This window comes from Hipposideros armiger, unplaced genomic scaffold (genome assembly GCF_001890085.2).
Source record: "Hipposideros armiger isolate ML-2016 unplaced genomic scaffold, ASM189008v1 scaffold_1, whole genome shotgun sequence".
Lineage (NCBI taxonomy): Eukaryota > Metazoa > Chordata > Mammalia > Chiroptera > Hipposideridae > Hipposideros > Hipposideros armiger.
In genome coordinates this window covers 7,191,371-7,201,185 of record NW_017731351.1, presented here as the reverse complement: position 1 = coordinate 7,201,185, position 9,815 = coordinate 7,191,371, and the positions used below count along the sequence as shown (strand labels likewise).

At 45.0% G+C, this 9,815-nt stretch overlaps 1 long non-coding RNA gene across 2 annotated transcripts in view; it reads left to right on the top strand.

Moving 5' to 3' along the window:
- LOC109374688 (uncharacterized) overlaps nucleotides 1-8,648 on the top strand; it is a 31,885-nt gene extending 23,237 nt beyond the window's left edge. For both annotated transcript variants that reach the window (XR_002122443.1, XR_002122451.1), the window contains exons 4-6: nucleotides 4,906-5,107; nucleotides 6,573-6,656; nucleotides 7,289-8,648. This is a non-coding gene — a long non-coding RNA (uncharacterized LOC109374688). The remainder of the gene's footprint in view (nucleotides 1-4,905; nucleotides 5,108-6,572; nucleotides 6,657-7,288) is intronic.
- Nucleotides 8,649-9,815: the final 1,167 nt, after the last annotated feature.

Genomic DNA, 9,815 nt, shown 5'->3' with positions numbered 1-9,815 from the left:
CCCCCCCTCCCCCAGAACAGCATCAGGAAACTGTTCCATAAAGCACTCTGTTGCTTCTAATATACACTGAAGCCACTTGCCATCAGCTGTGAGCCACTGGCTGTCTGCCAACCAAACGATTTTTACTGTTCACAAAGAGCATTTTGTTTAGTGATGTACCTTCAGGGAAAAGGTAAGGAAATGAGTTGAAAGCTTTTTAATAAACCTTAAAGACTAGTGCCTAACGGGACGGATCCAAAATGAATTTCACAGGGCTTGCAGGTACAAGTGTCTGAGGGAAGGAGGAGGAAAGGAGACAGGCAAAGTAAGACAAGGCCGTTGAGAGTTGACTTTGTGAAAAACTCATAGTCAATGTTTCTTTTCATTCAGAAGTAATACTAAGAGTGTTAAAGAGGCCACGTAAGGAGCTGTCCAAGCTTTAGGCCTGGGAAGGGGCGGATCCACCCGTCTCTAAGGTGAGCTGACCTGTCACTCAGGAACGCGCTCCCACGGGCCTCGGCTGCGCCTCCTGCGCAGGCGTCCAGGTCTTCTTGGGGGAGACAGGAAAGAGCTTCCAGGCACGTTCCAGGCTCGCACCCCCGTCTCTGCCACAGACTCAGGCTCCTTTCCCTCTCGGTCTCCCAACACCCCAGATTCCAAACCATGGGCAACACAGGAGGTCAGATGGGAGTGATCATGGCGATACCACAGGTGAGGGACATGGCCACCATAAGGTTTTCTAGGCAACATGGGAAAGCCAGCCTGGCAGCGTTTGTCGCAGTCAAGTATAGTTTCCTCAGGAGTTGTTCAAGTTAGATTCTCTCTGTGAGGGGAGAGCTTTCTGAGGATTGGGGACATTCGGTGGCCCTCCAGAGTCCTTCAAGACGAAGGCCGTGGCCTCTTGCCAAACTTCAGTCCTTATTGTTTCCACGAGACATTGAAACCAGACAGTGTATTTCCATTACAATTGAGAACATCACCTGTGATATCACCTAAGACAGCGGTTCTCAACCTTCCTAATGCCGCGACCCCTTAATACAGTTCCTCATGTTGTGGTGACCCCCAACCATAAAATTATTTTCGTTGTTACTCTATAACTGTAATTTTGCTACTGTTATGAATCGTAATGTAAATATCTTTTTGTTTTCCGGTGGTCTTAGGCGACCCCTGTGAAAGGGTCGTTCGACCCCCCAAAGGGGTTGCTACCCACAGGTTGAGAACCACTGACTTAGGAGGACAGAGAAGCAGAGAAGGTCATGCCAGGGACCTCAGCTGGGTGGATGTTAAGTAGAAGGGGAACATTACTAATTGTGCCCTGCTGTCTCCTAGCCCTGTTTACAGGAGCAAACCTTCGTGTAATTTGGGCTTTCTACTTCATAAAAAAAGGGCATTTGCTTTCCCTCTCAGATTCAAACTCCCATATCAACCAGGAGCCCAGTGACTTCACTATTTGATGAAATTGTGTCTGGATGAAATTGGACAATTAGAGAATGGACAATTTGTCAGCATTTTGCAAAATTGAAGACCCATTCATAAAACTCTGGGAGCAGTTATACTCATGATATAATGGCTATGTTTGATGGTTTTGTCCATTTGTTTTCCTAATAGAACTATTGTTTTAAGGAATTAGATAGTTCTATGCATTTTTGCTGAGTTCTCCCTCATTACTATGTGTGACAAGCACACCTATTTTTTTTTTTAACCCCAGCACGGATTACAAAGGGCTTCCATTAAAATATCACACAGTTCTGCTTTTTCCTAAGGACTACAGCAGACCTTTGAAAAATTCTGCCAGAATGAGGATATATCAGGCAAACAATTGGGAGAGAGAAGGACCATAAATCTTTCTAAAGAGGATGAAAGGATGGGTCTGAATCACGGATGTCAATAAATCTGAAATGCAGCTGTTTGGGACCAAAGTCCAGTTATGTCTGTAGGCCAGGCCCAAGGATGCGGTGACCTTCAAAAGGCAGCCCAGATGTTGACAGAGCAGAGATGTCCCAGGGGGGCGCTCTGACACTCAGCCCCGTTGACTTTTACCCTTATCCTTACTGTTTTCAGCACATGAATATATGTTCTCATCCAAATTCAGGAACCATACCTGTTTCCTACATTAAATTTGCTTTTGATCATTTCTCTCTCACGGGAATTACCACCCAAAGAGCGTTAACTTAGAAGTCAGGCATTTTGGAGCCAATGGTCTAAGAGCAACGCTGAGTTATTTGCACGTTCTCCATCCATGAGAAAATTGAGTTCAGGAAGGCCTATGCAGCTTATTTGCAGGGATATGTTTTTTTGTCGCAGATTCTTATCTTCCATTGAAAATCTAAGACAGAAAAGTTACTTCGGACCTCAAGCTATGATTTCCACCCTCCCTGAGCCTTACTCCAGGCAACTGTCTTCCTGTGATCCTCAGATCTCAGCTCCAAATCTATACCACTGTGGGGTCCATGCACTCGGGAATAGACAGGAACTTTTAAGCCGTAAAGACAGTTCCTAAAGTGATTGGCTTTATGGATATTTTAAGGAAAAGTCATTTACTGGGCTCAAGTTTGGGAGGGGCCCTGACTATTTCATCCCAAAGGATGCCGAAGATTACATAACAAATGTTAAAACTTTACCTCCAGCACTTTGAAACTCACACAATCATTTTAAAGCTTGGATTGGAAATTATTTTATACACCAAAAAGGAAAAAGCAGAGATCCATTTACAGAAGTATAATTTAACCCAATGCATGATCCTGCAGTGGTGCTCATTCTGACAGCCTCACTACATCCCTTTACCCAAAACATGAGATTGGGACAGATCGTGCCTAAAAGTCCTGTGCAGGCCAAAGAATCTAGAACTTGGTCTCACCCCAAATAGCAAATTTCCATGTTGGTTGTTTTTATGGTTTTTAAGATCCCTTGTATGGTTAAGAAAAAATATCTCACAAGTTCTACAGTGTGTCTACTCTGAGTAGCACCTCTTTCAGCTCTTAAACCAAAGTATCAAAGAGTTGGACACCCAGCACCATTCAACAGTTATGTCCTTGAATGCCTGATTCACTGCCAAGGACTCACTAGGCCTTAGGAAAAACTCTCCTCACCATGTTCTTCCTTCCATAGTCTGTAGAAACTTTTCACAGAACTGCTTCACTCTTAAGAAAAGTAACTCCATTTTACAAAGAGGCAAGAGTAGCCAAGGACCCAAAATAATAATTAGTTTTCCTTTAATTTTTTTCAATTACAAATGTCAAACATAGGAATTATGTAAAGTTTAAGAGTATAAAAGTATATTATAGGGAAAGGGAAAAATGGAGAAGCAACTACTGATATTAGGCTGTGATTTCCAAAGACAACACCATTTTCAGATAACTTGGTGTATGTTCCTCCAATTGTTTTCTTCACTAATAATTAGTATCATTATTAGGCATAATGTTTTGTTACTGGATGAAGCTAACAAGTATTACTACTGGCAATAATATTTCTGACTGGGTGAAACTAAGAATACTTCTTGCAGTCCAATAAGTTATAATCTCTACCTACTAAAATGGAGAGAAAGAATAAAAAGTAATGTCGTAAATTCAAGAGGCTTTCATGGTCATTCTCTCTGGTTCTAAATTGTGAATAAATGAGTTATCTAATATAAACACACATGGACAGAGCCCATTGCTGAAATGAAGCCAAGTTTATAATAAAAGTTAGCTTGGATAATATAATAACATATTATTGTTGTGTTGCATAGATAATGAACCATAAATGGAAGCGATTCACATATATGAGTTTTATGATAATGATGACTGGGAATAATGACTAGCCGTAATTTCTGATTACCTGTTATGTACCAGATACTTCACAAACATCATCTCCTCGCTACTTAAAGTGAGGTCATTGGACAAGCAGGAAGATTGGTAGAAAGGCAGAATCTCCGGTCCTACCCCAGACTTACTGAATCAAAATCTGCCAAGGTCTCCAGATATGAGAGGGAATTGCATTAAATGAGCATGAAAGTTTGAGAAGCACTGCAGTAGCTCATTTAGTCTTCACAGTAACTAGCAAATAAGGTATCACTAACCCCGTTACCCAAGAGGAAAATGGGGCTTGGAGAGGCAGAGGTGATATTCAAAATATTTGACAACTGGTTCAACGCAGGCATCAGCCAGTGAGAGGGAGCCCTGAACAAGAGCAGGTGTGAAGGTCTGCTGTCAGCCCTGCCAAGATCGGAAGTACCAACCCGTCTAAGCTAGTATCTCAGCCAGCAGGTAGCACAGCTCGGTTCAGACCCATATTTGAATCTCAGAAACACATGCTTCCCAGACTGTCCCAGGCAGTGGTCACTGTGACTGCTACACAAATAAGCCCAAATCCCACGGCCCCCTTTTTCTATATAAGCAGGCCTCTCCTATGTCTCCAGTTTCCTCTGGAGGCGGCGTGTCCCCACTTGGCAGACGGTTCATCAGAACAATTTCTTCTTTCACACCCCAGATGGGGGACTCCTGGTGGCACTGGATTGGTGGCCGTGACCTTCCGTTGACAAATTTAATTCTAGTTTTATTTTTGTCTTTTGGAAAACATTAAAGGGTAACCAATTCACAGCCCACAGCCCCGCTTCTGAGAAAATAAACGGAACAACACAAACAAACCCCAATCGTTTGCTCTGTAATCCCTCCAGCAGCTCTGGAGTCTTCACATCTCATTCTGGAGCCGCTGTTCAAGATTGTAGCAGACGCCCTGCCCAGCCAGGCTCCTCAGCCCCATCTCCCCCAGACCCATGCTTCGCTGCCTGTCCCTGCCCTCCACATGCAGCCAGAGTGCCCAGCAGCTGCTGCTCTCCCGTCCTCACCCACTAAGACACCCACGGCGCGCTTCTGGGAAAGCTGGGCTCTCTTGCAACTTAGATTGCTTGCTTTCTTGCTTTCTTTCTTTCTTTTTGTTTTTAACTAGGAGACCTCTGAAAAGCCTTCCAAAGAAAAACCTAAGGAAGTCCTTCTGGGGGTGATACGTGGCAGTCAAGGCGCCTCGGAGTGTGAGAACCACTCTCGCCTTCCCCTGGGGTCCTGTCTACACTCTCCTCTGAACATAGCGCCGGGCTCATCCCTGAAGAATGAACCAGCCTGGGGGTTTGGATGGAGAAACACACAGCAAGGTGAGGCTTTGTGCAAGCACAGTTTACAATTAGAAGATAACTTTTTATAAATATATGTAACTTCCTCAAGTTGGCAATTAGTTCCAAAACAAGTGGAAATCAGAAAGTAACTGCTGTTCTAGTAGTCACTTGACCCTCAATGGGAAACGTCTCAGCACAAGTTCAGCTGCAGCTGACGGGGCGCCTCGAGTGCCATCTGGGTAAACTGTGGGCATCACGGTGCTTTCTGTGTGAGGCCAGGAGGTTGGACTTGCCAGTCAGTACAGAAAACTTGGTCAAAACAATGAATCCAGACAGCAGGTTACCAGAGAAATTCAGGAACGAGAATTAAGAGTACACAGGCCAAGGTATTCAGACAGGTTGCTGGGTCAGAGGCAGTTACCACATCTGGGAGTCAGCCATGAAGATCAGGCGTAAGAAAAGCGATTGTGCCCAGAGCCCTTGAGGTGAGACGCTAGAATGTCTTACTTGGTTCTCTCCTTCCTGAAAGGGGTGTGTGTGTGTGAGTGGGGGGTTGTACAGATGCGCATGGTATGTCCCTGCCCCGCTGTCAGGAGCGCCCCAGGTGGGCAGGAACGGGAGGCTTGGGCGTGCTGGGCCTGAGCAGCAGAAGGTGGAAAAGGCCAAAGGCCTGAGGGCAGCCGTCCGCCTCCTGGGGCCTTTCTTCCCGTCTCCACCATCACAGGTATGGGGTTGGCGTGGCGGAGACCGAAGGTCTCTGCCTGGTCTGAACATCCTCCCAACTCCTTGCTTGTTGGGAGGTTGTAGGCAGACAGCAAAACCAAGCTGACCAGAAAGAAGAGGAATCAAAGTCCACATGGCTGTGGCGGTTACAGTGAAGTGGACTTGAGAAGATTTGGAAGGGTCAGTGAAATAATTGTGTACTTATTGGAAATTGTTTCTTGTAAGGGAAGGCAGCGGACTGAGAATCATAGTCCGTGTGTGACCTGGCGCAATTCCCTCAGTGAGTATTCCACCCATTTGCCATTGGTTAGTCATGATGACCAACGGGAGGGGGACTTGAGATGCTGCACACTGTACAATCCAACAAAAGCACTGAATTGTATTGGGTCAGAGTCCAGAAAGTTCAGGACAACGTAACTTCTGGGGCAGGTTGTTTCAGGTAAAGCAGATGCTATGTTATTAAATAGATGTTGTTCTGTAGACAGGAGGGCGCTTGGCCGGCGATGTGCGTGCAGCCAGGGAAGTCCCGTGTGTCTCAGGCATTCTCTGGCTGCTGGCTCGAGCATTTAGGATTATGAAGTCGTTCAGCTATACTTCGAGGGTAGAGCTAAAATGTGTTGTCTAGGAACATTTGTGCATCTTTAGTAATCATGCTTATACCCTGACTGGGAAAGAAGTGTGCTTCGTCCTGTATTAATCATGTTAAAGAGAGTAAAGGTGGTGTGAGCCTACAGATTTCTGCAGTAAAATCTCCCAAAGCCATTCTATTTTCTCCACTCAGACTTCAACCTCAGCGCACACATCATTAAGCCTACAGGAATCGTTGTCGCTAGAATTCCTGGTTCGAGTCTGCAGAATCTTGAAGGTAAAAGTGCAGTGACTTGACGATAAAGCCGTTGCATCACATAATTTGAGAGAGCAGATAAAATGAAGTAATGGACCATTAAAACTGCCATATTTCTTGAGTACTTGTAAAATCTATGTGACACTGCACAGAATTATAGCATCTGCAGTGTGTTCAGTTATGTCAGGTGGGAGTGACTGCAAATTGCCATCTGTAAGAAGTAGAACTTGCATCATGCTTGTCTCACTGATGAGTGACTCGCCCTGACCTTACTGCTTGACTGCTGACGGCCCACCAGGTGTAGACCCACTGTTTCTCCTTCCCCTCTGGCCTCTGTTCTCTCCAGTGGCGAGCGTCCTCTTACGGAGATCAGCACAGTGTTAGCCTTGGCCTTTGGGTCCCCAGGTTCTGGTTTGGCTCTGTAGTGTCCAGATCACTCTCTGCATATCTTCAAAACTGCACTGTCACGTCTAACTTCAGATGCCACTGTTTATATAGTTGAAGAGTTACACAAAGCTGCTGTGTATGCAGTGGAATAATTGTATATAGCTGTACGTGTATATACAACCATCATGTATTCTATGTATGCGTATAGGAAGTTAGAAGTTACAGTTTATTTCTATATATAACGCTATGTATATTCACCTTCATAGTCCAAGCTATCCGGTGAACCATGGCTTAGCCGATGCCTGCCTGCAAGATTGGACTTTCTTTGGCACAGGAAGGAACCCTTCTAACGGAGAACAGAAGTAACACTGCCTCTCCTTTCCTGCCTCCCGCACATGACACTGGGGGCGCCATACTGGGATCTGCTGGGATTCCACCAGGAGGTGAGGCTGCTGTGCCAGCTGTGTAGCTGGAGGAACGTGTTGTCCCCTGGACTCGGAGTGCGTAAACTGTAACCCTGCTGAAGACTGAGGCCCCGATAGCAGGTGCTGTTTCAGCCAGCCGTCCTCCCAGCCCCCCGAGAATACGCACTGCTGCTCCCCCCTCCTGGCTCCTCCCTCATGGAAAGTGCTGCTCACGTCCTTCACCCGAAAATCTGTCCGACTTTCAGTGAATCATGTGTTTGAGGTTGTGTTCTGAACGCTACTAGGGTTTTGGTCACCTCTAGATTCCTGGAGAGAGGGGTCAGACACATACGTCTTGCTTTCAAATCCTGGCTTGGTGATCTTGAACAAGATCATTTTCAGCTTCTTTGGGCCTTAGTTTCCTCATCTGTAAAGAGGATTATTATGGTCATTGTTATTGCTATCATTGTCATTGTCACAGAGTTGCTGTGAGGATTGAGGAGGGTGCATAAAAAGTAGCTAGAACATGGCAGGCGATCTGCCAGTCAGCTTGGGCAGAGGAGAATGCAGCCTGGACCCTGAGGTGTGGAAGTCTCAAGTGTCCTGTGAGTTGCCGACTGCAGGTGACCCAGAGTTAGAAAAGCATCCTTGGGTCTCTAGTAGTAGTAGGAATCTGATTTCTTCAGGACATTTCCTGATAAAACTACATCCTGGTCTTAGCTGTGCTGTGGCAATTAGGTAGAACAGTGACAGTCCCCAAGGAGGGAGCATCAGGCGTCCCCCCGGGAGGCTGGCGTTCTCAGAGGACCACAGACTCCTGAGCCACACCTGAGTGACTGCAGGACAAGTCCGCCGGAAGCTGGAAACCTGAGCTCTTTATCCTGGAAAAATCTATGTGATGTGCTTCCCTTGGGCTGTCAGAAATAACGGGTGATCATTTGAGAGGAGCTAATTTCTGAAAATTAGGCCAAAGATGCTTGTACCAAAATTATGAAGAAAGAGGAAGCACCTCCGTGCATTGCGGTGACAGGCAGTTGAGACCGAGAAGGAAGCGTTGCACTCAGTGTAACTGGCTGTGTGAATGGGAAACAACAGAGCTCCCAAGTGACAGAAAGGCATGGTTTTATGTCGTGTCAGAGCTCTTTAGGGGAGCTGCGGATCTGCCGGATTTCAGATGAGCACTTCCCGTGAGACACCTTTTCAGGTGGTGGTGGGATCGGAAAAGTAACAGAAAGCTTGTGAAAATGCGATGTGCAGCTGCCGTATGTAAACACACAGATACACATATAAACACATTAACACAAAATGTGTAATATGGAAGTCTGAGATTGGTGTTTAGCCTAAAAACTAATTTAAAAAAATTTAATAAAGATTTAAAAGCTAATTCACTCAGTTTTAAGAGAAAGAAAGAAATTCAAGTATCAATTCCTGTTTCTTAAGTGCTTCTGGGGGGGAGAGCATCCTCTACTGAGGTGATTTTGAGCCACAATCTTAAATTGAATGAGGCAAAGATAGAAATTATTCCTTTGAGGAAAACTAAGAACAATATGACCCAAGGCCTGGAAGAGTTTCCAATGAAATGCTGACTTGAGTATATTGAATGACATAGCATCTTTATTTTAAAATGGAACAACTCAATGGGATATTTACAGAAACACATGGCTTGAATGATAAAATGTGTGAGAATAAGATCTTAATAATTTATTCCATTTGCTGATGCAAATTGATACAAACTCAAGTGTCATTTAATAAGAACTGAAAGCTGTTTTTTGAACATCTGTGTTGGATTTGAGAGAGGGAGGGAGGAAGGGGTGGAAGAGAGAGAGAGAGAGAGAGAGAAACAGACCAACGAAGCAACTAAGAAGTAGCTGATGACGGGTGACTACTAAAGTTAGAAGTGTGGCAGCCCCACTTTGGACGACGAAGCGTCCCAGCAACCTACAGCTTCCCACACAGATCGTAACCTCCTCCTCGCTGACCCCACCACTGGCCTGTGTAGGAGTGCACCTTTTCTAGCTATCACTATGGGTAGGGTAAAAACTACTTTTATGAAAACTACCTTCATGGTTACTGAAAGCTGAGGAGGAATACTTCACTAACATGGGGCATGAGTCATAGTTGACTTAACTAGTAAGCATGTATAAGACTTCTTTGGGGCTAGATGTTTCTCACTGTATAAAGATTGCTTTCATTTCATTTCATCCACATCACATAGCAGCGTTTTCTGGATGAAGTAATCACTTAACTCTCAGAATTCAGCCCTTTGCAGACACCTAGAGAATTTTGATAGCTATTTCATTTATGCTCCCTCTAAAAATGGAGTTTTAAACAAAAAGGTCTTTCGAAATTGGCCACCGTGTGCAAAACACTCAAAAGAGTTTATAAAGAT